We start from the raw sequence: 25940 nt of genomic DNA on the forward strand, positions 1-25940 counted from the left end.
GAATTTGATCAAGTTAAACTGAAGTTTAAAGAAAATTTAATAGAAGTAGAAGTAATTTTTAAAATATTTTTTTCTGACTCAGTGTGCATAGAAATTCATAAGTGGCGTACTGAAGCAATACCTCAGGTGACATCACACAACTTTGTCCTACACAGAGGTACAGCTGTGGGCAAGTATTAGATGCAGTAAACCAAGTAACAGTGACCTTCTATTTTCTTTAAATGAACTATTTTATGTATGAATAATAAAGATACAGAAAAGTGAATACAACTAATTTCATAGCTTAATGCAATTTTACACAATGAACATACCTACATAAACCACCACCAGGAATAAGGAAATTGAGTATCACCAGCATTATAGACACTCCATATACCTCTCTGCTAGTTGTTACCCACCCCAAAGGCAGTAGCTGTTCTGACTTCCACACAATAGATTTGTTGTTTTTATTTCCGTAAGTGGAATCATACATTAGGTACTGTTTTCTTCTTTCACTTAAACTTACATTTATGGGATTTATACACTTATACTGTAATGAATAACATATTTAGAATTAAAGAATCTTACTATTCTCTACACATTTCTTGTTCTTTTTTTCTCATTTTTCCTTCTCATTGAGTGATCATGTATTTTTAAACTTATTGTTATTCCTTTTTATGATCTTTCGTTATTTTTCTTTTATGTTCATTTAGTGATTTAAGTCTAAATCTTAGTCTTAAACACGTTTCAGCATCCCTTTACGTTCTTAAAAATTATTGAGGATCCCAAGGATCTTTTGATAATGTGAGCTATATATTTTGATTATTACCATATTACAAGTTAAAATTGAGAAAGTTTTAAACACCAGAATACACAAACACATATACATTAGTCATCAGGGCGAGGATGGTATCACATGTCATGTCACCTTGGAAAAGTCCACTATATAGTTGTGTAAAAATGAGAGCAAAAAATCAAATAATATGTTAGTTTTTGTTTGAAAATAATTGTCACTGCATGGACCCCTGAAAGGTTCTCCTTTGAGAACTGCTACTTTAGAGATTCAACGTGAATACATATCTTCCTCAATTTATGACGGGGTTTTATCCTGATAAACCCTCATAAGCTGAAAACATCGTAAGTTGAAAATGCATTTCAAACATCTAATCTACCGAACATCCGAGTTTAGCCTAGCCTACTTAAATGTGCTCGGAGCACTTACGTTAGACTACGGTTGGGCAAAATCATCTAATACAAAGCCTACATTTTAATAAAGTGTTGAAAATCTCAGGTAATTTATGAAGTGCTATACTGAAAGTGGAAAACAGAATGGTTGTGTGGGTACAGGATGGTTGTAAGTGGCTCAGTTGTTTACCCTCATGAATGCGTAGCCATTTGCCTTTTCTCACAAGTTAATTTTTTTTTATTGTATCTGGATATTGTGTATGAAAGAACTGTAGAGGTTTCAGATGATGAAATCTTCCACTGGAGACAATTGACTTTCTCCTCTACTAAAAATACAGAGTTGTGATCTTGGGTGGAGTCTGAGAGGAGACCACTTCAATCCAGGAGGAACTGAGTTAAGTTAAGCTGGTTTAAATTTTAATGACTCAATTTATTTGTGATTTTCACTTGTCCCTAGGTTGATTTATACTCAAATTTAGAAGACTTTAGAAAACTTAATTCTGCCCTTCAGAAGATTTTGGATTATCTGTTTATCCTCCTGTCTTTCACAATTTCAAAACTTGGCACTGTATAGAGGGGGAGATAGGCCACATGTTTGAGGACCCTCACATTCCAATTTTGTCACTCCAGTCCCATGAAATGACTAAAATCTCCTATTATTTGCCCTTTGCCTTGGCTAAGATTCCGTCCTCAGGCCCCAGCCTGTGTCTATCATCAGTAAATATCCCTAGGGGAAGAGATTAACTGTTCCACAGCCTACTTCTAAATTTTCCTCTACTCTCTGAAATTTTAATCAATTTAGTCTTCACTGTTTCCAAGTTCTTTAAGGCCTTGAGTTGTTTGTAGGAATAACAGCTGTTGCAATGATTACGTTCTACCAGGAGAAGCTGCCAATATCCATTCAAATATTGATTCTGTTCATTCTCTATTTTGTCCTCTCTTTCCAAGACTCCAGTATAATATATTTCTGAATTTCTCACTGCACGTCCGAGTATTATATGTTTTTCTCTGTGTTTTCTTTCTTCTCTTCTCTCTGATCTTTAGTCTAGTTATGTGATATACGGTTGTCCTCTGCAGTTCTCCAGACTATGAATCCACTTTTCTGCTGTGTTTAATTTAGTGTTAAATTTTAGCATGTATTAAATGTTTATTTCAGTTATTATTAGAAATTGGGAGGAAGGGGTAAAGCATATGGCCTATGATACTTTCACTCCTTTACTGGGGGAATACCTATGAAGAAAGGAAGAAAAGCAGATAAGGTAACATAGTTTAACCTTGGAGACTAGGTATGCATGTAAAATGGTTAATGATATTTACTAGATAGAAGAGACTTTGTCCCTATCTGACTCTCTCTAGCTAAGGATAACCCATATAAAATGGAATCCAAATATGAAAAATGGCTTCCTGGAGAATGTCACATAAGTTATACAACTCCCTGGGGTACTAAATGAAAATGTGTCTGATTTGAAATGCTCTCTGTTGTATGAGGAAGCCCATGAACATCATTTAGAGGCTTCATCTATTCTGAGCTGGAGGTTCATGTTTGATAAAGGAATAAAGGATCTGTGAGAGTCATCACTGATGTCCCAGAAGCTTCTTTCTCTTTTGCCTTTTGATTGCTTGTATCCTTGACACTATTTAGTAAAGTCTGATACTGGGTAAGATCTCTGATTCACATGATTCTCAGTTAATAATCTGATTCTGTGTATTATAGATCTGGGTTTCCATTTGCTTATTTTTGGTGAAATTATCTACTTTATCATACATTTCTTGGTCATATTAATCACAATTATTTTATTTTAAAACAATATCTTTAACCATCCACTAAGGGGTGGTTTCTATTATCTATTTCTTTGTACTCTTTGAATTTTGGTAATTATTTTGTCCCTGGCATGCCTGGTAGTTCAGGATTGTACGGTAGACATTATGTATAAAAATTGAAGAGGCTGTGGATGATGTTATATTCTTAAATTTGCTTCCAAATGAAGTTATAGTAGGACAGATGACCTTGTTCCATTCAGAGATTGAGCTGATTTATGGCTAAGGCTGAGTTTATAGTGTTTATGAACACTGAAATTTGCCCTTATCCCATAGCATGGCCTTACAAGAGTCTCAACTGAAAGCCTAGGGCATTTCTGAGACCATTTCTCCTTGGGACCATACTATAATTTTTAGCCCATAACCTTGTGAGACTGTCATGAGCTCTACTTTGTTTTTTAGCCTGATTTCTTGATCTTTTACCCAGCTCAGGTGGGAAATCAACCAATGCCTTGTGGGAAAAATCAACGGAAATGTTGGTCTTGCCTCAGTGCATTTCCCTCTTTTCAGGACATTGACCTCATAAGTTTTGGGTTGGTTGTTTCCTGATGCCCCTAAATAGTAGATATTAAAAGTTTAGCACATATTAATAGTTGTTCCAAGATGAAGAGTTTTTCCATTACTGGCTGTGCAGTCATAGCCACAAGTAGACATCTAGATGGTCTCTTTTGAGAAAGGATTGACTCTCCAACTATGTTAGACATCTTACTTAACACAAAGAAATGGAGGTAAAAAGCTTGTTTTTTTATAGAACAGAAAAAAAAATTAGTTGCAGGCTTTTCATAATTTGAGCATATTTTCCTTGTGGTTGAACAATAAAATTGCCTTTGAAAATGTTTTCCTTGCACTTTTGATAGTAAGAACATTAAAGTCAAAGATGTTTAAGGATAAGCAGGTAGGCCCATTATGCTTTGGGGTTGTCATATAGAATACGTCTGTCCAGGGTAGAATGAGAGGTAGACTTGCTAGGAAATATAAGTTGATGTATATTTGTAGGAATTATTGACTGTCCTTCCAAGTAGTTGGGATTTTATTCCACATGAAATGAGGAGTTATGTGAGTCATATAAATTACATTAAGATCACAAACCATAATCATATTGTAGTTTAGTAAGATACAACTTTTATAAAATGCAAATAAAGGAAGAGTGATATTAAAATTAAAGGAATTATTGAAGAAACCATTGAAAGAGTGGAGGTGAGTGAAATTTGACTTGGACCTGAGCAAAAGCAGTGTCACTAGGAATAGAAAAGATGAAATGGGCTTACATGATATTTCAGGAGAAGAGGCACTTGGACTTGATTATGTATTGGATTTGGAGAGGAAGGATATGAAAGATGAGTAAGACACTAACATTAAGCTATTTAATGAGATCTTTTAATTTGTATATTTTTAGAAATTTACTTATCAAGGAAGGTTGTGATCAGTGCTACAGTCTCAAGTTTTCTTAGCCTTCCTGAAAGTAGCAAGTCACTCTTGAAGAAGACTGGATTCCTTATATGAAGTTAGAGGAGGGGTGGGAGTTCTTTTATAGAAGAAACATATTTGAATAAAAGACCAGAGTCTTTGTACTGAATCATAGCTAGCATAGGAGAACCAGAGAAGCGCTACTAGCACAGTGAAAACTTCAAGTACTTAGAGAGTGGACTCTGATGAAAGTTATTCATCACTTCTCTCCCTACTTAATGGCTCAGCCCCTAATACAAAGCCAGCTAGCACTGGAGATTTATCAGCTAGCAACTATGGCCGAAGAAAAAGACAGATAAAAACTAAGAAAAGGGCAATGATAAAAATCTGTGCACTCTCAGGTGCCTTCACTCAGATGTCTATTTAACGCGCTGATTCTGACAAAGCAGCTAACATATCAAACTTGACCTGAGGATTAGAGTGACTTTAACTGCTTTATGTTTTATGGAGAAACATAATAATTGCTAAGGAGTCCTAAAAACTTAGAGTTTATGGGGAAATACTTTAAAAATATTTTTGTTGGTATTAAAAGTAATATGTTGTTATTGGAGAAAATTTGGAAAATATACAAGAAAAAGAAAACAAAAAATTATCCATAATCTTGCCATACAGAGATAATATTTTGGATGTAATCTTCCAAATTTTTTCCAAAATTATCCAAAACAGGCTTAAATTTATTTAGGATTAGAAATATAATCTCTGGAACAATATACAATTTTTATAAAATGAGAGAGTAGTTATGTATTTAGTCATTGAAATGAATGCAATAAAAATATGTCTAATTAGAAATACCTTCTTGTTGCTACCTTAAGTAAAAAAAAAAATGTATCCTTGTAATATAAAAACATGTGCTGCTCTTTGAAATTTGGAAGCATACGTTCCTTACTCTAAGGGGAAAAATTGACTGAAACTCTTTCATATACCATTAACTCTCTACAAAATTTTAAGGAACTGTTTTCTGCATAATATAAACTATAGCAATCATTTCAACTATCTATAGTCTCTGTAGTCCAATTCTAAATTAGAAAAGTTTATAAAACTAATGAGTAAATATGGTTTAAAATGATAAACATCACAAGCTTCAATCTGACACAAGTTCATGGCAAATCACTAGACATTACGGGGAAAATATGTTTTTAAAATTTTTATACTTCTATAACTGCATTAAAAGCTAGGAAAATCAGGAGCCACTGTGCTTGGAAGAGTAGAGCCTTTCCTGGAATCATTTCCATGCTCTCTCACAATCACAAGACACCTGTACCATTCACAGATCAGTTACAGGTCATCTCACATATAAAGGTAAATACTCAATCAAGATTCACCTAAAATTTGAATAATGCTAACACCATAATACAGAGGCAGCAAGCTCAACAAGCAGAAGAACGCAAATCCAAAGAGAGTGATTTAACAGACCAAGAAAAATATGATTAAAATAAATATAAACTATCTTCTCAGATTTTAAATATTTCAGCATTCAAAATAAGGAATCAGTGGGGAATCATAAAGACAAAAATGTGATTTTTGAAATACAAATTTCAATCACTTGGCTGAATAACAAAATGATCACAGATGAAAAGAGAATTGGTAAATTAAAAGATGAAGCTAAGAGAATCTCTCAGAATATAGCTGAAAAAGACAAAAAGAAAGTTAAATAAGAAATTCTGATCTTTCAATTTCCACATAGCAAATGACCAAGAAGAAAAAAAAAATGATTGACAGGTTAAAAAATATATACAAAACAGTCATAGAAGTAGAAAATTCAGACCTGAACTAAATTTCTTTCCCATACTGAAAAGATAATTTGTTGAACAGAATGAATGAAAAAGACTACATCCAGATACATGTGATGAAATATTAACATTCATTGATTAAAAGAAAATTATAAATGGTTCTAGACAAGAAAAAATAAACAGAAAAGAAATGAGAATTCAATTCATATCATACTTTTCTTTTGCTTAAAAGGGGGTACAAGAAGACAATACAGTAAAATTTGTAAAGATGGAAGGAAAATAATTTTTATCTTAAAATTATTCATAGAATTATACACTCACATGTAATAGTGAAATATTGACATTCATTTATATTTGCAAAGGCTCAGAAATTTTATTACCCATAAACTCACCTGGAATGAATTACAGAAGGATACAATTTAGCAAAACATAAATGAAAAAAAAAACTGTGGAACCCAAGAAGCAATGGCAATCTACAAAACCAGTAAATCTTTTGGTTATAATAACTGTTTACTGTTTAAGAAAAGTGTGTGCGTAATAAAACAATGGAATCAAAATAATACTGGTTGAGATCAGCATAAGAGAAAATATAACTATAAAACTGTAGCTGGTAGGACTATGGTACTGGGTGGGATATAAACATTCAGACCATAGAGGTCTTCATAAGTAACAATAACGCAAAAATATTTGCATCATCTTCACTTTGCCAAGTGATTAAACCCATCATTTTGACTCTCTACTTTCTCTTTCCTCAAACTCATATATGCTTACCTGCTAAAATGTGTATGTTAACTGACATCTCAGCTGTAGACACTAATAAATATTTTAGCAAATAACATGAAAGAAAAATTTAAAGAGTAAAATAGTTTTATTAGTAAAATCTTGTTATTCTACAAAATCACCATTTTACTTGAGACACATGTATATTTTAGGTATGCCACAACTCAACATATGTTCTGGGTTGTCATAATATGACTTGTTTTTTTTTTCTCAAGTGGTAAAAGTTTATCTGAGCAGAGATGTCCTCATGAATACCTTGGGATTAAACACAATGTAAGCACACCTTTTAATGGTGATTCTGTGTGAGAGTATATCCAGAGGAGATTATTTTAATGGGTACTGTGAGCACAATGCTGGTCATGAAGCCAATTTTTAAATATGACTTGATTTAAAAAAAATTTTTTTTCCTTTTCTCTGCTTTTATACTTACAGTTTGGAAAATTAAACCAGTTTTTATAGTTTATGAGATATATTTTTTCATGCATCTTAAAAAAAATGACTACATCTGATTTTAGCTGATTCTAAGAAGTAGGTTTCCAACCACTAAAACCAGGTGGAGAGTCAAAGGAATGGTCCATGTGAATGACTAACCCAAGTTGAGGTTTTGCCACTAGAATTAGGTTTATTTTCTAGATCCTCAGAATGTCTCATATATTTAGTTGGTTTATTAAGGAGTTACAGCAGTAAACACAACAGAACCACTATTATCCATCTCAAGGACATAGTGTATGGGTGTGAGTAACCATGTAAATGGATTGGATATTGTACCTGTCCAGGCTATTGTTGAATTACTATTTCTCTTGCACACTCACCTGTAACCTCCCTGAGAGCAGGAAACAAGCCTTATTTTGCTTTCTACTTTCTCTCTAGTGATGGGCACAGACAGGCTAGGCTCTCAATAAGTATTTGCTGAATTAATGAAATAAAGTGTGTGCTGAATTAGTGAACTGAATTTTTGTTCAAAATTGTGAAATCAATTATTTGGTGATCATTATGATGACAAAAAATAATATTCTGGCCAAACCCCAGGATGCTATATCTCTCATATTCTCCTTTATTTCTGTTAGTATTTAACATTTATCATATATTCGTCTGCTTATAGTCTGTTCCCCCACTCGGAATTGTGATTGTTAGGGACAGTCTTATGAAGACAAACGTTATGAAGCCAGAGACTTTGCCTTTCTATTCTCTACTGCATCCAGCTACAACATTCTGACATGAAAAAAATATTATGAATGGATGAATACATGAGGAGTTGAAGGTACCTACCGTCAGCCACAGTACGGCAAATAACTCTGATCTATATAAAAATTTCTTCATCTCTAGCTTGTTTGTTTACTAACCAAAAGTTCATGGCCAGACGTAATTGAAAGGGATAATTAATTATTCCATATTGATAGATAGATGGATGGATAGATAGATAGATGGATAAATAGATAGACAGTTAGATTGACTGATTGACTATTCATTCAGCATAGGACCTGGCAGTAGAATAGCAAATATTTTGGACATGGTTCCTGATCTCCTAGAAGTGTTCTGTTAAACATTCATGTTTCAGAATCAGATTTTTTTAGAAGTTGGAACCACTGAATAAACCAAAATATTTAAGCTGCCAAATAAATCAGTCAAGTGGATTAATGGTTTAATATTTTTCTCTCTGGAATAACAGAACATTTCGACTACAGTTTGTATTTGGACCAACTAGATATTGCAGAGAAATATGATAAAAATTAATCGTATTTAATTTCCCTCTACTCATTCTACCTCATGTAAAACCACAAGTGATCAATTATGGTTCAAACCATTCAGGGATGGGTTTTGCTGTCAATGTGTTACTGAGAAACTGTATATACACACAAATATACAGTTTCTTTAGGGAAGTGATCCATCATATAGGCTACTGTAAGCTGGACCTTATGGTACTTTTTTCTTTTTGCATTTTTTTCCTGGTATGGAAAAGAGATAAAAACTAAACTTTTCAGACATTAATAAAATTGGAAGTGTATCAAAACTTGATATTGTCTCCATTTTGACCACTGATTTCATTTGAACCAACTAGATACCACTAACATGATAAGAATGAATGATACTTAGTTTTGCTTCTGTCTGTGCAACCACGTATAGAACCAACATTTTACCGAGTGCAGTGCCATTTAAGCAGAAGTATATGAAGATTTGAAAGCATAGTTTTAAAAGATTTTGAAAAAAGGTTTTAAGACATGTACCAAAACACATAGAAGTAAACAGCTGTAAATTACTGTGAAAGAAACCTGAGAGTTAAAAAATTACACTAATTTTGGTATTTTAGAATAAGAGCAGAACAAAATGAAAATGTCATTTGAGGACTGGATGTCACAATGTAAGAGGATGTTGAGGAAGATATTCCTTTTTTCCAGAATTGGTGACTAGTACCCCAGTCTGAGGACAAAACATCAAGTAGCTCCTTTACTAAAGATAAATTAATGCAATTAAAGGCCTGTCTGGCTCTGCTTCCCCCTCCCCAGCATCGCTCTTTACCTCCTATGGCCACTGTCTATGTAACAGAAGATAAAGGAGTAGGGGAGGAGCTCTCCAAGGCAAAATGAGTGTTCCCCTCTCCAAGAAATTACACACAGAGTTCAGTCATGACACTGTCTTCTCATTCTGCATTTATACATTTGTTTATGTGTGGAATTTCTGAGAAGCTCTCCATACCTATTGGAGAAGAATGGAAAGAGTCAGTCAAAGATGGCAGGTGGAGAGAAGGTATCAGTGGAAAAGCCTGCATTCCTACATTCAACATGACATAACAAATGGGTTTCATCTAAATCACATGGTCACCAAAGACGGTAGCTGGATTTGTGTCATACCTAAGTGAATGGGGCTTTAACGGGGACATCACAGCAGCAAAAGGTTGTGGGCTGTACCAGTTAGCTTAAGAGCTGAAGGGTACTGGAAGTGCTGAATAGAAGCCAGAAAAAAGCCATGCATGCCTTCTAAAAGGGGATCCACAGAGCATGAGTCTGCAAAGTTTATCCCCAAGAGCAAAAGCTAAAGTGGGATGCTGAAGAGTTTGCAGGTCTCCTACATCAAAGATCTGTAGGATGGGAAGCCCCTCACCAGGGCCTTTAAATTAATTACACATGGGCCCAAATATATAGTAAATTTTTGGATGCTGGTCTCACAAAAGGCAACAGAAGCCATTCAGTTTAACCAGGTGAGGAGCTACAGAAGTAGCCAGTTAAATGAGAGAGTTACTCATTCTTCTTCCCTCCATCGTGACTGAAAGCATCAGAGGAGGAAAGGAAGAAGTAAAAAGCAGAACCCCTGCACAGGCTGTCCCCAAAGCCTGAACAGGGAGATGTGAGGGGGTACAATTGGAGTTTTTCATTAGACTAAATAGGACTTTTTAATAATGGACAGTGACCTGATCTCCATAGAATCTTCCTGAGTTATTTTTGAAGAATGAGAAGAGAGGAGTTGGGGATGGTAATATGAGAAAAAAAAAATAAAACCTTTCCACTCTTGTATTCCCACTGATCTGCAACTATGTCTGAGACTGTCAATAAACCACTATAGTATCTTTCTAAGTTTAGGCAGACTTCTGAGTTATTCATCCATTCAATCAGTAAACACAATAAAAAACTATGACCCCAAAGCAAAAACTTATTTCAAATATATTCCCCTCCCCACCAACACGCACTTCTCATCTCTCCACTTCAAGGTCAAGTGTTAATCCATTTATCCCTCCTCATGATGCTTTGCTTTTCTGCTCCCTCCCACCGTGGTCTGATTCTGCCTAGTACTCTTTCAGCTCTCAGTGTTTATTCAATTATTTCAAAACCAGAATGTCAGTGTTACTCAACTATTGCATGAATACGTGGGCTGTCTCTTCATATAAGACAATAAACTCTTGGACAGTTAGACTCTATGATGTATTTCTTCTCTATCCCCCACTACCAAGAACAGCTCATAATGCAACAGATACTGATCTAATGCTTTGTATTTTTAGTACTTTCGTTCTTATTTTGAGAAGACAGGAAGGCTTAGGCATGTTTTTCTACCCATCTAAAAGTCTTTGTTCTTTACATTTCAGTGCTTCATTATCCACACGTAAAGGTGTAAAAGATTTCTTTTATTTTGTACTGTCTCCTCCTTAAAAAAAACACAAAAAAACAAAATACAAAACTTGTATGCCATACAATGTTTTTTGCCACATATTCAGGTATTTTTAAAATTTTAATATATTGACCATTATCTCTCTGGCATATCATGGCTAATACTTATTTTTAAAAAAGCTTTCTGTATCACCTGGCATTAGTGAGTATTTCATAAAAGTATGTAGTCCAATATTATTTGTTAATCCAATCTGAAAAGGCTTCTCTTTAAATGAAGGACTTAAATGCATTATTAATTATTACATATTTTTCCCACCTTCCTTCTATAATCTAAGTCTACATTTATGTTTTTAATATTAGCTTGTATCCCTGTTTTATATTTATAAGACTACATTTTCTTTTCTAGCAATTTGGAAAGTTTAAGATTAGGTATAAACCCAAGAAGAATAGGATATGGATTTTGTAATGAATTTTTATGCATGGACAAGGAAAGAATTCCCTGCAAAAGAAATGTTTAAAGGAACAGTGATGGATAAAAATTAAGTTGTTTTGTGATAGTATCCTATGAGTCTTGTTTATTCAATGTGTTGAACACACACACGTATAATCGCTAACACTCACTGATTTTAGATGGTTTAGCTCCCAGGCATGTGCTCTAATCTAAGCTCTATTTATAAATATTTCTGGGAGTCTAATGCCCTATGCAGAAAAATGGCCTACCTGGATTTCAGAGGGAAGTATTATTTACCAGAGCATCAAATCAGACTGAAATAAACCTGGCAAAGACAATATTCCTCAAAATGTCTGTCTGTTCTGTCTCATCTATATGCCAAAAGCTTGGTTCTATTACTACATGGAGTCTACCCAGTCTTAGAAATAACATAGGAATTTCTAAAAACATTCTTTAATTCAGGACTTTCATGAAGATGCTGTTTTAATTAGTTAATGCTGTGCTCAATCCATCCCAACTACTTAGTGGCTTAAAACAATACATTATTATTTCTCAGAATTCTTATTGGGTCTTCTGCTGGTTTTTCCTGGGCTAAAGGGTGCAGCTCCATTTGGCTAAAGGGTGGGCTGAGTTGTGTTGGAAGGTAAGATGGCATCACTCACGTGTCTGGCAGATGTGCCTGGTATGCTGTCAGCTAAAGCCCCTTGTTCTCCTTCACATGGTCTAACCCTCTAGTAGGCTTCCTTGACTTCTATTCGTGATAGTCTCAGGACATCCTTCTAACAGAGAAAGAGCAGAGTGCTGCAAATCTTCTTAAGATCTAGTATTGGAAGTATTATACCTCACTTTTGCTTCATTCTGTCAGAAAAATGCCAACCTAGATTCAAAGGTTGGGAAATAGACTCCCTTTCTAATGGGATAGGTAAAACCACATAGCGTAGAGGATGCATACTGAATTGGCAGAAACGTGTGGTCATATTTTGGAACCACTGTAGATGACAAATATTAGTTGAGAACAACAAACATGGACATACTTTTAATCAACATTGTAAAAGAGGCACAAAATAGAGTACGGATATTGATTTCCAGTTGCTTATCACTACGGCCCTGATAAAATCTCTTGACCCGCTATGACTAAGGAAAACATCTTTGTGATGATGAGACCTGTATTTCTCTTCTTGCACTGTCCAGGTTCTGCTCATTCTCTAGTATGGAAATAGGTTCAGTAGGCAACCTTCCTGTAGTCCTTAGTAAATGTCATATTCCATTGTAAATGCTTTACATTTAACCCTTACACCAACCCAAATAGGTAAGTATTATTAGCCCCCAATTAAAGATGAGGAATCAAGTATTCAAGTCAAAGTAACTTGTGAGGCCACATAGTTAGTGGAATCTGAACCCAGACTATCTGGCTCCAAGTCCATGTGCTTAACATCCATGGCTGTTGCTTCTGTGATCATTCCTGTGGTTTTATTTTCACCATCCTCAGAAATTGGATACCGCTTGCTTATATCAGGGCTTTTATTTTCAACCTATGCTAATGCACTTGTTCAAAATACATACCTGAAATAACATCTTAATCAGTGTGAATCAGTCAACACTTAGGATAGCTAATCTGCTTGGGCCATTAGTGTCCTGAGTCTGGTCTGTGTTATACAGACTGGTTATTGTGTTTCTAGACCAATCAGTCTTCCAGGGCTATCAGTGGGTTGAGGCTAGTCAGGCAATAGGAGGTAGCGTTGCATGGTGGTTAAGAATACAGGTTGGAACGAGACTCCAAGGATTAGAATTCTTGCTCTGCCACTTACTAGCTCAGAAACTTTGGGGATGCTACTTAATTAGTGGGGATAATAATAGTTTGTCCTTGATAGGATGATTATGAAGATTAAAATACATGACTTAATTTTTGTAGAAGTCCTTGGAACTCTATTACAAATACCTCTGTTATTTGTTTTATTTGTTTATTTGAAGTACCTCTACTTCAACCTATTGGAAATACTGGTCTTGCAGGTGAGAGTTGTCTTTAGTATGGCTCAGCTAGAGATGGGGTCCGGGGTAGTTTTAGTCTCCAGTTTAATTCCCACAGAACCATTGACTGCCCTGTGGACTTTTTGTCTTCATTCCCAAACAGAATTATCCACAGGAGCTTTCAGGAAAGAGAGAGAGAACTTCTTTGACCTGGTCCCAGCCTGGACTCTGAATGAATGACCTCGGTGGCATTAACCCTTAGGCTCATCAAATCGTACCAGCCTCTCATATCTAAAAGTTCTACTATGGATGACAGACCATAAACCCAATAGCCATGGTAATCCAATCAGTCACTCTTTTCTGCTCCACTTGGGTCTTTTCACAGTGATCACCAGACTGAGGTAGGTCATGTGATGTGAGCTCCACAATTAGAAAATGTCATTCTCTGGCATTTACTGACTTTTTAAATTTGAAGTTACTTAACCAAACTGAATCTCTCCCTCCTCAACTGTAAAACAGGGATGATGATAAGACAGTACCTATTTAGAAGATTTTTATCTTATCACAGTACCTAGTATGTAGTTAACTCTTTCTAAATGGTAGCTAATGTGATCTCTTGGATATAGGAATTGATTCAATATTTCTCTAAAATTCAGAGGGACTGGTTTTCACAGGATATATGCCTATTTATTGGCAGGAATAACCTTGTATAAACAATATTGTGTTATACTTTAGGGAAAGTGTGTGGGGAAAGAAAAATTTAGGCCCATTTGAACTTTGGAAAAACATACTTCAATATTTCATATGGAAAGAATTTCATATCTTTGAAAGGGTGACTTAATTTTGAATTTCTTATTTCAAAGCTGAGATATTAACCAAGCATAAAATGTATACCACATTGTAAGCTGAATGGACTGTTCTAAAGCCTCTATTTTAATTCATAGTCAGAGTTGGTATTTTTATTGCCACTCTAATTTATTACAGGGGTGGTTGCTTTCTTTACCCAGTAGTGGGTCTCAGATAACTTCCTAAGCCTCAGCCTCCCAGTCTGTTAAAAAAAATTCTATCTGACTTACAGATTGTTAAAATAGTCCATTAAAAACATAAAAATAAAAAGCCTTTGATCTGAGCTGCCTGGAAATAAATGTTATAACACTACATTATTATTATCACATTGTGAACCCAATACAGAACTATCAATTTTGCAGCATTTAAGTGGGCTGTTTAATGTCAAATGCAGAATTCATGACACTGGCAATTTATCTCACTCTCTCCCTCTTTCTTTTTATTTTAACTAGATCAAAATCAAGAGCAGGAGCCTCAGAGAAATGTGTTGTTTATATTCACTAGAGTCCAATACAAGTAGAATTTAATTCTTAAGATATGGATTAAAATTTTTTTTTGAAATGTTTGTTCTACAGTCTGAGATAAACCTTCATAATAACTTTGAATTTGGCTCTAAAATGAGGATATATGCCTGCTAGAATTTTGTATTGATTGTTTAGAGAAATTTCAAATATTTGAGGATAGGATTAGGCAATCCATCATTTTAAAATAGAGAGCTTAACAGCTTAAGAGTTTGTGAGCATCATAGCTAAAATATTCATGGTTTTAGATCGATTTAGTATTCTCTTAGTTAATATTACCTTCAGAATATATAATTAGCATTGATTGTGCATATTTATTACAAGCAAAATTATAAAAAATGTAATTTTTCCATGTCATCAACACTGTGCCCGTTAAAAATAGAAAACAGAATACAAATGAAATAATCTCGCAATGTTCAAGTTAGTTTTTAATAGCATATTTAGCTTTGATTTTTTTCATGAAACAAATATTTCTTGAGAATCTACTTTGTGAAACTTAGGAGAATTTTTGAGATCCTCCAATTTTATTTTTCTTGAGTTTTGTTAGATAGAATACCACTACTGTTATATTAAAAGGTGTTCAGAAAAACAAGATCAAAGGTAAAAATGTTTGGTAAATCCTAGATTAAAGGAAGCAAAAACATTTTTTTTTAACTGAAACATTTTTGGTTCTTTTATAGAACTCCCTAAGAAGGGATTCTGGGTGTTAAAATATTTTCCAAATATAAATGCCATAGACTCTTACCCCCTACCGCAGGAATATTTATTAACATATTAAAGAACCTTAGAGTGCTGTAAGAAGCTGTTCCTAAAAAGTCATCTCTTCTTAGCTACTCTTGTTATGGAATGCGTGACTGTAGATCAGTGAGTTTGAGTTTTTCCCAAAGAATATATTGGAGTTACTTTGGAATGTAATAGAATTTTTTACTTCAAACAGTTTTTCTTTTCCTAAAATATTATTTTTCCACCCAAGTAATGTATTTTTTCTAGGATCCTACCATCTAGGGGATGGATAACTTGGTAATATCCAATTATATTAATTGGTTGATATTGCTTAAGATATGGTATATTTTCCCTAACTCTCAAAGGGCAAGAGAAACTCCTAAACAAAAGCTTAATAATGCCCTCAAGTGAAAATCCTTTATGACATGTCATGAGTAATTAAAATAATATGTATATGTACTTTTTTGTTCTTCCTCAAATGGTCATAAAATCTTCTGTATTTGTATACTTGTAGTTTGTAGTTTCAAAAATTTACATTAAGGTATGTCAACCCTTGTTTTTTTTTTTTTATTGATATTATACTGTAAGCTTACCATAATGTGCTCAATATTGAAGTAATTCATTATTAATTCGTACTCTCAATCATGGAACTAAAATTAAATGTTAAGTAGTTTTGGAAAAGAAATATTTTCTTCTTGGCTGTAAAATGGCATTTCAGGATTACCATATTAACAAAGGCTTCTAGATTCTCTCCCACGTAAACAAAGAATACGTTTCAGTTTAAAAACAAAGAATAACGAGAGGGACTTCCCTGGTGGCATAGTGATTAAGAATCCGCCTGCTAATGAAGGGGACACAGGTTTGATCCTTGGTCTGGGAAGTTGCCACAGAGCAACTAAGCCCACGCACCACAACTACTGAGCCTGTGCCACAGCTACTGAGCCTGCACTCTAGAGCCCGCGAGCCACAACTACTGAAGCCCACGTGCCTAGAGCCCGTGCTCTGCAACAAGAGAAGCCACTGCAATGAGAAGCCTATGCACTGCAACGAAGAGTAGCCCCTGCTTGCCATAAATAGAGAAAGCATGTGTGCAACAATGAAGACTTAACGCAGCCAAAACAAACAAACAAAAAAATAGAATAATGAGAAACTCCAGAAAATGAAATAAATAGGAAGAACTACTTTCTTTGCAATCTTCTCTTTTGTACATAAGTCAAATTTTTGTTTCAATATGATTTAAAATACCACTAAATATGAGACAAACTCTTAGTCTTGAAATATAGGTTCATCATCTACATATTTTACCCCACATGTTAAAATTGCTGTTTTTATTTTAACCAGCAAATATGTGAATTCCGAAGGTATTTTGATATTAGATAGGTTTCTTTCTTTTTTTTTTTTTTTTTATGACTGGTGGTAAGAAATGTATTCCTATGAAACAGGAAGAAACCTTGATTGATAAGTATTAAGAATACCTTGCGGTACGCGGGCCTCTCACTGTTGCGGCCTCTCCCGTTGCGGAGCACAGGCTCCGGATGCGCAGGCTCAGCGGCCATGGCTCACAGGCCCAGACGCTCCGCAGCATGTGTGATCTTCCCGGACCGGGGCACGAACCCGCATCCCCTGCATCGGCAGGCAGACTCTCTACCACTGCGTCACCAGGGAAGCCCTAGCATAGACTCTTTAAATTGGCTGGACCTTTGACAAAAAAGTGTACTTCACTCTAGTCAACCTTAGTAAAGAGTTCATAAGTTAAAACAAAATGAAACTCTTGAACTATCTCCATATCAGCAGGAGAGGATCCAGGTTTTGTGCAACCTGAACCTCATACAATTTGCAGAAGTACTCTAATAAAATTTTGCAAATTCACTAATTTAAAATTGTTAGGCCTCTCTCAATTCTTTCAAGGAAGGCCTATTCCAGTGAGAGAACTTGCAGCTTGAGTTCCAGTATGTTTATGGTACACATGCCTTCATATATCATAGTCAGATATCACGAATGAAGTATACTAGAAAAGCATCACAGTAGAGGCCAGGAGAGCTTTACCAGCGCTGAGATTAATCTGCCTGAATTTCTTTCCTCATTACAACATAGGCAAGTGTGCACTGGAAAAAATTATCTCTAAGGTTCTTTCCAGCTGAACAGTTTCTATTTTTTAATTGGAGAAGTCATCACTTCTGGAATGAGGAGAACTCCATGCTAATGTGGATGAAGCAAATAAGCCTTGCAAATTGATTTGGGTACCCTAATTTACATGATTATTTCCTGGCATCCAGGTCTATATATTTTTTCATATGACAATATAGTTGTTGATTATTCTCAGAGGGCTCAATTGGAAAAGATCTGTTTTTGCTTTGTAGTAATATTCACAAATAATTTCCAAGTCAAAGTTGCGAGTACTAGTGCCAGATCATGGGTGAGGGAGTAGGGATCTTATAGACGATCTTGGAGAAGAAAAATAAGGAAGAACAGGAAACCATCCCATTATTTGCCTTCTCATCTGTAATTCTTGGAATTGAAGATCTGACCTACTAACTGAATCTTATGAACATGGTGTCTTTGAAAGTGGAAGTAAGTTATCTAGCTTAGCAGGGTTTTTCCCTTTTAATGCTAGACTGGTAAGTATAGAAGTTATACAAATATCATTGATATGTTGTGAAGATCTTTTAGGGATTTTTTTTTCCACAATCAGTATAAAGATCAAGCTCTTTGTATCATCTGTTTACATATGTGAATATACACAAAAAAATTCTTCACAGGTGTTCTAAAGTATCTTTGTCTGGTGCTAGGTTCTAATGATTTTAAATCCCTTTTAAAAACCATAAGACAGACTTTATATAAAGTCTTCATCAAAAAATATATTATGCTAATCCTAATAGAGTGTAGTGTAATGGAGGTCGAAGGTATGTCTTATTTCTCACTGTGCTCTCAAAACCTGTATAAGTAACTGATATCAAGGAGCCATATTAATTAAATGTTGACTGAAAAAATAAATAATTTCTAACAAAAAATTTCAAACTATAGAGCACTACCATTGTTCAAAATGTACATTGGTAGCAATAAACCTATATCTTCTTCTATGATTAACATAAAAATAAAACAAATGTGATTATATTAAGCATGGCTCATAGGTAGAGAAGTGGAATACTATTTGTAATTCTGCCACCTGTTAAAGCAATAGCTATTAACATTTGGGGTTCAATTAATTTGTCAAAAGCAGTTCACTCTGTAAGCATCTATGTCTTTGTATTTCCATTTAATATACTATATATGAATACAGATCTTTTAAAAGTTCATTAGAACAGGAAAAACTGAAATAAAATATCTTTAATCTGCAGTAGTTCTCTATTTTGTTAAAAACAGAAGAGTTAATTTCCAAGATTAGCAATAACAAAACATTAAAAACTGTCTCATTGTTTCAATAAAGCAAATATGCAGAGCAAAATAATAGTCTCAAAGGAAGAAAACTCAAGTATCTTACTGAAATAGACTTCCAATTTCAGTACAATGCATTTTTGTGGGATAGATTGGACTGTTGCACATAGATTACATTTGACAGGATACCAGACTGTTGCCATCTTTTTACTTTTAATTCAGTACCCTTTTTTGATAAATGTGGAGCAGAAAAATATAGTTTTTTGGTTTTTCCAGATGGGGAAAACCAATTGAATTTGTTTTCAATATTTCAAAACTCTGCCATGACTGTGTACCTGGCTTAGATTATTTTATAGATAGCTGGAGGGTATTTTAGCCTTGACATTTCAGTTGTCCCGAAAATAGTGATGATATATGGACTGGCACTGCTTAGAGCTCCTGTTTTTCTTTCCAAAAGTGCAGTGTGATTAGCCTTTTTATCCATCCGAGACTACTGCCCAGGGAGCCTTACGTGTCAAGCCCAATGCAGCTTTGATGAAGCAGCATCTCAAGGTATTATGATTTAAATTCTGGGCAGCAGTTGGAGGCAGCTTGTCTCCTGGTCTTGTTGTTCATTCATATTTGTCCCTTTCTTAGGTAGGGATTGAGAAAGATCTTTTAACTGCACTCTACATGGTTTTTATGCCCTTTGGAGACAGAAGAAATCCAAAGAGGGTATATGTGCATATGGTTGAGCAGGGACGATGAGCAGAGCTGGAAGAGACACAAAACTTTATTTCTACCCTGGCATTGCCAAAGCTCCAGGGCACATATACTACTGTGTCAAGTAACAAATATAACTTCTGACCAAAATTGAGAAAGGTTTTTAGAATAAAACCCCAAGTTATGCAAAACTCTGAAAGGACAGAGCCAACAAAATAGGTCTAAGAATAAGCAGAATGTTAGTTAAGAACAATTTTTCTGTGAACAACAGCTGGAGCACTTGATAGAGAAGTCTAGGGATCAGTGATTCTCAGTGTTTACATCCAAATATCCTTATTGATTTATAACTTGCCTTAGTCCATCTGAATCCTAACACCTGCCTTGACTGTGATAACCTGGCCTTTATTACTAAGCACTGCCTGGAGTGGAACAGCTCATCCCAGCCCCTGGCAGGATGGCACATTCACCTTTGGGGAGCAGTCTCCCATACCACTATTTAGGATAACAAAAGAGATCACCACACTTTAACAGATTGCCCTAAAGACTTCTATCCCCTTGAGCTTCTTCGTATTGGAAGACTCTAACAGGAGTAGAGTTCTCAAACAGGCAGGCAACAAAATAAACACACCAGTCAATCTGAAGCACGCTAAGAGCTCTACCAGTCTGAATAATAAGATATAAAAAGTCTTGTTATGTGAACAAGAGATTAATTTAACTCATCTATTTTTTCATTTGTATCATATCTGAGGAAAGTTAAATGATTCACACTTTATTTTTAAGTTTTAAAAATTAAATCAAAATGGAGCTGAGAACTACCTTATGAAATGGGAAAGTGGTGATCAAAGAAGCAGTAGTTGTAATCAGCGATGACTTGAAGGGCTTTCGCTTTTCCATAATACCCATTAACACCCCCCCCACACCTGACAAAAGCAACCAAGTAAATTTATCATCTAGGTTAAAGAAGTGTTTTGCCATGCATTGTTCTAAAACATGTATTCTAGTATCTTCTGTTGATACTAGATTGACACAAAAAGCCTCTCCTCCCAAGAGAAATGAAGCCACCAGGGGATAGTGGGAGACCTGGAAGAAGATATAAGACTCTACTCACCTTAGTGGTCACTGCATCCAATCCCCTTGGCTCCTTCTTTCTCCTTTTATTGAAGGGTTTTATTTATAGACTAGGACATGTATAATGTAAGACATTTGCTATGAATACCTCGGGATTTCTTATATCATCACAGGATCACCTTTCAGATATCCAAGAACATATCTAGTTTGCATACTTACCATGGTTATACAACTACATAATACATGGTAAAATAATTTTAAAACATTTGCTCCATAGGTGACGTGTATTAGTTGAAGTTACACAACAAATATTTTAATAGGAAAATACTTCTTCCCACCACACTCATACAAGCTTTCTTTCTGCTGGTAACCCCTCCAAGCAATGGCAAGTTGCAAACTGAAGGCTAAGATTTCTGCAAGCAGCTATGATTCTTAACACTGTGGAATCAACTGTGGGATGGAGTGACAAATGTGGAAAAATATGGAAAGGAAGGGAGGGTGTCTCTGCCTGACTACGACTTCTCATATATTTAAGGGGGGAAAATCCACATAAGTAGCACATCTATACATTGGGTGTAGTTTAAGACAGTCTGTGCCTCACATTGATTATTTATTATGTTACTTTCCTTTCTCTTCATCCTTTAACTGAAAAATCATTACTTGGTTATATAATTCTTTTTTTTTCTTTTTTTTTTTTTTTTTTTTGCGGTACGCGGGCCTCTCACTGTTGTGGCCTCTCCCGTTGCGGAGCAACAGTCTCCGGACGCGCAGGCTCAGCGGCCATGGCTCACGGGCCCAGCCGCTCCGCGGCACGTGGGATCTTCCCGGACCGGGGCACGAACCCCTATCCCCTGCATCAGCAGGCGGACTCTCAACCACTGCGCCACCAGGGAAGCCCCTGGATATATAATTCTTGCCTTTGGGAGGTCTGAGGTCTTTCGCCAGCGTTCAGTAGGTGTTCTGTAGGAGTTGTTCCACGTGTAGATGTATTTCTGGTGTATCTGTGGGGAGGAAGGTGATCTCCACATCTTACTCTTCTGCCATCTTCCTCAACTCCTTCTATAATTCTTTTCTTCACAGAATTTTGAGAACTGCAGCATGAATAGTTTATGTTGTGTCTATCTATGGAGGAATTTTTAAGTTGTCAGTGGGTTATGTCGCATCTCAGAAAACAAAGCAAGTCACACCTCCAGGGAAAAAACTTACCATTATCAAGGATGTTGTTCCTTGGCACCATTGACTTTATCCAATGGCAGCAGCCTAAAATTTCCATAGAAACTGGATCTGAAACTGCTAAACTGGATAGAAGCTGCTAAAAGTGCAGTTCCCCATGGCAATATCAGTTGAATTAAAAGGAAGCATAAATTGCCTTATTAGAATCTTTTCCCAAAGAGTCCGTGTTCTCACAGTAATTGCATTTCCTTATCATAAGCAATTATATTACACAGTAACCTGCTGCCCAAGAGAGAAACTTTACAAGAAGACTTGAGATCATCATCATCATTATCCAAGGGATTCATCCATAAAATTAAAAATTATAGTGCTTACTTTATTTGATTGTTAGGGGTAAATGTCTATAAATATTCCAACAAAAACATTTTAAAAACGTTTAGCTTTTCCTTCCTTCCTTTTTTCCTTCATTTCTTCCTCCCTCTTTCCTTCCCCTCATTCCTTAATTCTTTATGCTTTCTTTCTTCCTTCTTACTCTTTCTCTTTCCCTTCTTCTTTTCCTTGCTTCCTTCTTTACAACCTTTTCTTCCTCTCTTTCATCCTCAGACATACTCACCCAGTCATATATGAAGAACATCCAGCATTAAATCCTGTAGTCAAAGAGGAATCAGAGTATCATCTCCCCTTTCCTCCCATTTCCTTATTGGGTCTGACATATCTATCTAGTCATTAGTAGTCTGTGGTTGCAAGAAAAATAATTAGGCCTAATACCTTCTAAGGTAACTAAGAATTTACTGTATTCACACGTACGAAGCTGCAGCCCTTCTGCAGTGCACACTAGCCTTGCTCTCCTGGCTAGAGAAACTACCAGGAAGAGCAGAAGCTTAGGAGGAAAGCCAAGCTCTTTCCTTCCCCTTATAGTAAAAGGCTGTTGGTTCTGCCTTTCTTTAGTGGTGTCAGGCAGGGAGAACGAACGCTATGCAGACTTGTCTAATAACTTGGGCCAGGAATAGGAAAACGTTTCTTTCTTGCTTCCCTCTGTCTGGCTTCATTCATTCATTTAATCATCTACTCATACAACAGGTACTTACTGATTCCTTTTTATTTCCTTATACCTCCACATGATGCCATTTATCTATTCCCTTCCATTCTCCATGTAATAATTCGATCATTGGACTTCTCCAAAAGCTTCTTACTTGTTCTATTTGCCTCAACTTTTTCCTCCAGCCCATCCTACAAGCCTGTTGGCTTGCTAAGGGGCTATTCTCCTGAACTTTTATAGCCTTCCCAGCTCATAACATGAAGTCCAATCTCTTTAGCCTTGAATTCAGAGTGCTCTAATCTGGGCTCAATGATTCCACTTTTCAAATACCATATTCCTAAACCAGATTGAAATATTTGTGCTTCCCACTCCCTGTCCTCCTTTTTTCTTCCTGTCTCTATGTTATATTCTCCACCTGGAATGCTGTTAGGCTCACAAATCCTCTTGAAGATCCTCTTAGTTCACTTCAATGCCAGACCTCCCTTGATCTTCCCCTTCCTGTTCTTCAGCTGAAGGTCATCTCTGGCTCTTCTAAATCCTGTGGCACTTTATCTCTCTCATAACCTTTTGCACTTCCTATCAAATTTCATAGTTTTATGTATTTATATACATAACTTATTTGCCCTTGTAGAATATAAGCTCCTTGAAAGCAGAGGGCATCATTGAATTGGCTTTCTAATCCAACAGTGTGCTTTATTCATAGTCTTTAACTGCATAAGTGGATGCCTGTACTGCAATACCATCGGTTATTTTTAAGAAGACATGTTATATAATGATCCTATTGTTAATTTCAACTATAATGAGTAATGTTGTGGTCCGGTAAAAGCCTTTGACGTCTTTTCTTGATAAGTACACACTGACAGGTGCATCAGTTTTAGCAAGATTAGAACCTCTGCAGAATCATAAACTTTCCTTCACAAACTATTGTTCACCAGCATCTTTAGTGACCGTAATGACTATTGCCAATCAGAATAAGGAGTATTCTTATCACCCAGAGCAAGGACATCTTTTTCTCTTCACTATCTTAACAGTCTTGAAATCCTTTATGTTTTAAATAAAATTCACGTTTCAAACTTCAAGGAGGATAAAAAGCCACACATTGCAAAATCTCCCTCCAACGCTATTTCTCTTTGCCCAGTTCCCAGTAAACCCTTAAACAGATATTACTTAGTTAGAGTCTTGTGTGTCTTTCCAGACAGATTTTTATGTATATAAAAGCAAATATGAATACATTATTTTCCTGTGTTTTACACCAATGATGCCATACTATACACACTCTTCTACTTTTGTGGTTTTTGCTTAAAAATTGTGTCTTGAACATCTTCCTAGATCAACATGTACAGTGTATTCTATTACACTGTGTGGATATACTGTAATGTATTTAAGAGTATAGCTTGAATACATGGATTTATGGATGGATTAGCTTCTTTATAAACTTTGCTATTACAATCTAGGCAACAATTAATAACTTTGTGTATACATTATTTTCTATGTATATGAACGTATGTGTAAGAAACAATCCTAGAATTGGAATTGGTTGCTCACAGGGTGTATGCTGTATAATTTTTGGTAGATACTTCAAAATTGCCCTCCATAGAGAATGTACCAATTTATACTTTCGTGAGCAATGAATGAGAGTTTTAAACATTTTAAAACAAGTGTGTTTTAAAACCCTTGCAGTTTTGTCATACTGATGCTTACAAATAGCATCTCTGTTTGTTTTAATATGGGTTGCTTCATGGATTTGCATATCATCCTTGCACAGGAACTATGATAATTTTCCTGGATCACTTCAATTCTTGGTGTATATGCTACAGAAGTAAGCACTCTGTTTACTTGTATTTTGACTGTTATTGTGAATGAAATCAGTGTGTTTTCATATGTTTAAGAGCCATTTGCCGATTTTAAATTTTCTTATAAAAACTCTATTCATCTCCTTTTCTATTTTCCTGTTTATTTTTTTGGAATTCTTTATAACTTACGGAAATCAGTTGTGATGTGACTTGTACATGTGTTTCCCAGTTTATCATTTATGCTTTGATGTTCAGTATGCTGTTTTTTGCCATGTAGAGGTGTTTTTTGTTGATAATTTCTTTTATGGATTCTAAAGTTTGAATCACAGAAAGACCTTTTCCCCATTGAGATTGTAAAATAATTCTCCCTCTCTTTCTCTTTTCTTCTCCTGGTAGCTTTCATAAAATCATTTCTTTACATTTAAATGTTTGAACCATTAGAAATTGATCCTGGTGTGTATCTGACTCTATTTTTGCACCAAAACCATTTATTTAATAGGCAATTTTATCACTACTGGTATAAGTTTATTGAGTTTATTAGTATTTAGTACTTTTTCATGCTGCTAGAAAGTTTGTCTTTTCTTCAATCATAACTTCTAAGCAGTTGTTTGTATATATGAAAGCATTTACTTTAATTATATTAATTGTTTATCTTGCTAACTTGCTGAATTCTCTTATTTATTTTACTGATATTTGTGAGTATACTGGGATCCCCACAATGTATTATTCTCCAGTCATATCATTTGCAAATAGGAATGGTTTTAAGTACTACTTTCAAAGTTCATAGCTCTTATTTTTTCTCTATTTTCTGATTATGTTTGGTTATAAAATTGTTAAATATTGATAGTAGACTTCCTTTTCATGTTCTTGACTTAAAAATTATCTCATGTATCCTCAGAAAGCAGCATACTGGGTGTTTGCTTAGATGGCTCTTGGACAGAAATAAAAATATTTTCCATTTTTAAGAAAGTATATACTTTTCCCTAGCATATTAATTATATTCTATCAAAGAAGATATTTAATTTTGTGAAATGCCTTTTTAGGATCTTTGGTAATGATTATAATTGTTCTCCCAATATATTTTAATATTATGAACTTTCATAATAATTTTCCTAATATTGGATCACCTTTGCATTATAAGAATAAAGATCAAAACAATGATAATATATTTCTCTGGATCCTGTTTGATAATATTTTATGTGAAAGTTTTCAATTAATATTCACA

The 25940-nt window shown here is 35.1% G+C and overlaps 1 non-coding gene across 1 annotated transcript; it reads right to left on the bottom strand.

Moving 5' to 3' along the window:
* Positions 1 to 24642: 24642 nt before the first annotated feature.
* On the bottom strand, positions 24643 to 24749 carry LOC149749622 (U6 spliceosomal RNA). The gene has a single exon (XR_016392892.1). It is a non-coding gene; the product is annotated as a U6 spliceosomal RNA (small nuclear RNA).
* Positions 24750 to 25940: the final 1191 nt, after the last annotated feature.

This window comes from Delphinapterus leucas, chromosome 3, assembly GCF_059928025.1.
Source record: "Delphinapterus leucas isolate spDelLeu-1000000601 "Yukka" chromosome 3, BTC_Dleu_Yukka2, whole genome shotgun sequence".
Taxonomy (NCBI): Eukaryota; Metazoa; Chordata; class Mammalia; order Artiodactyla; family Monodontidae; genus Delphinapterus; species Delphinapterus leucas.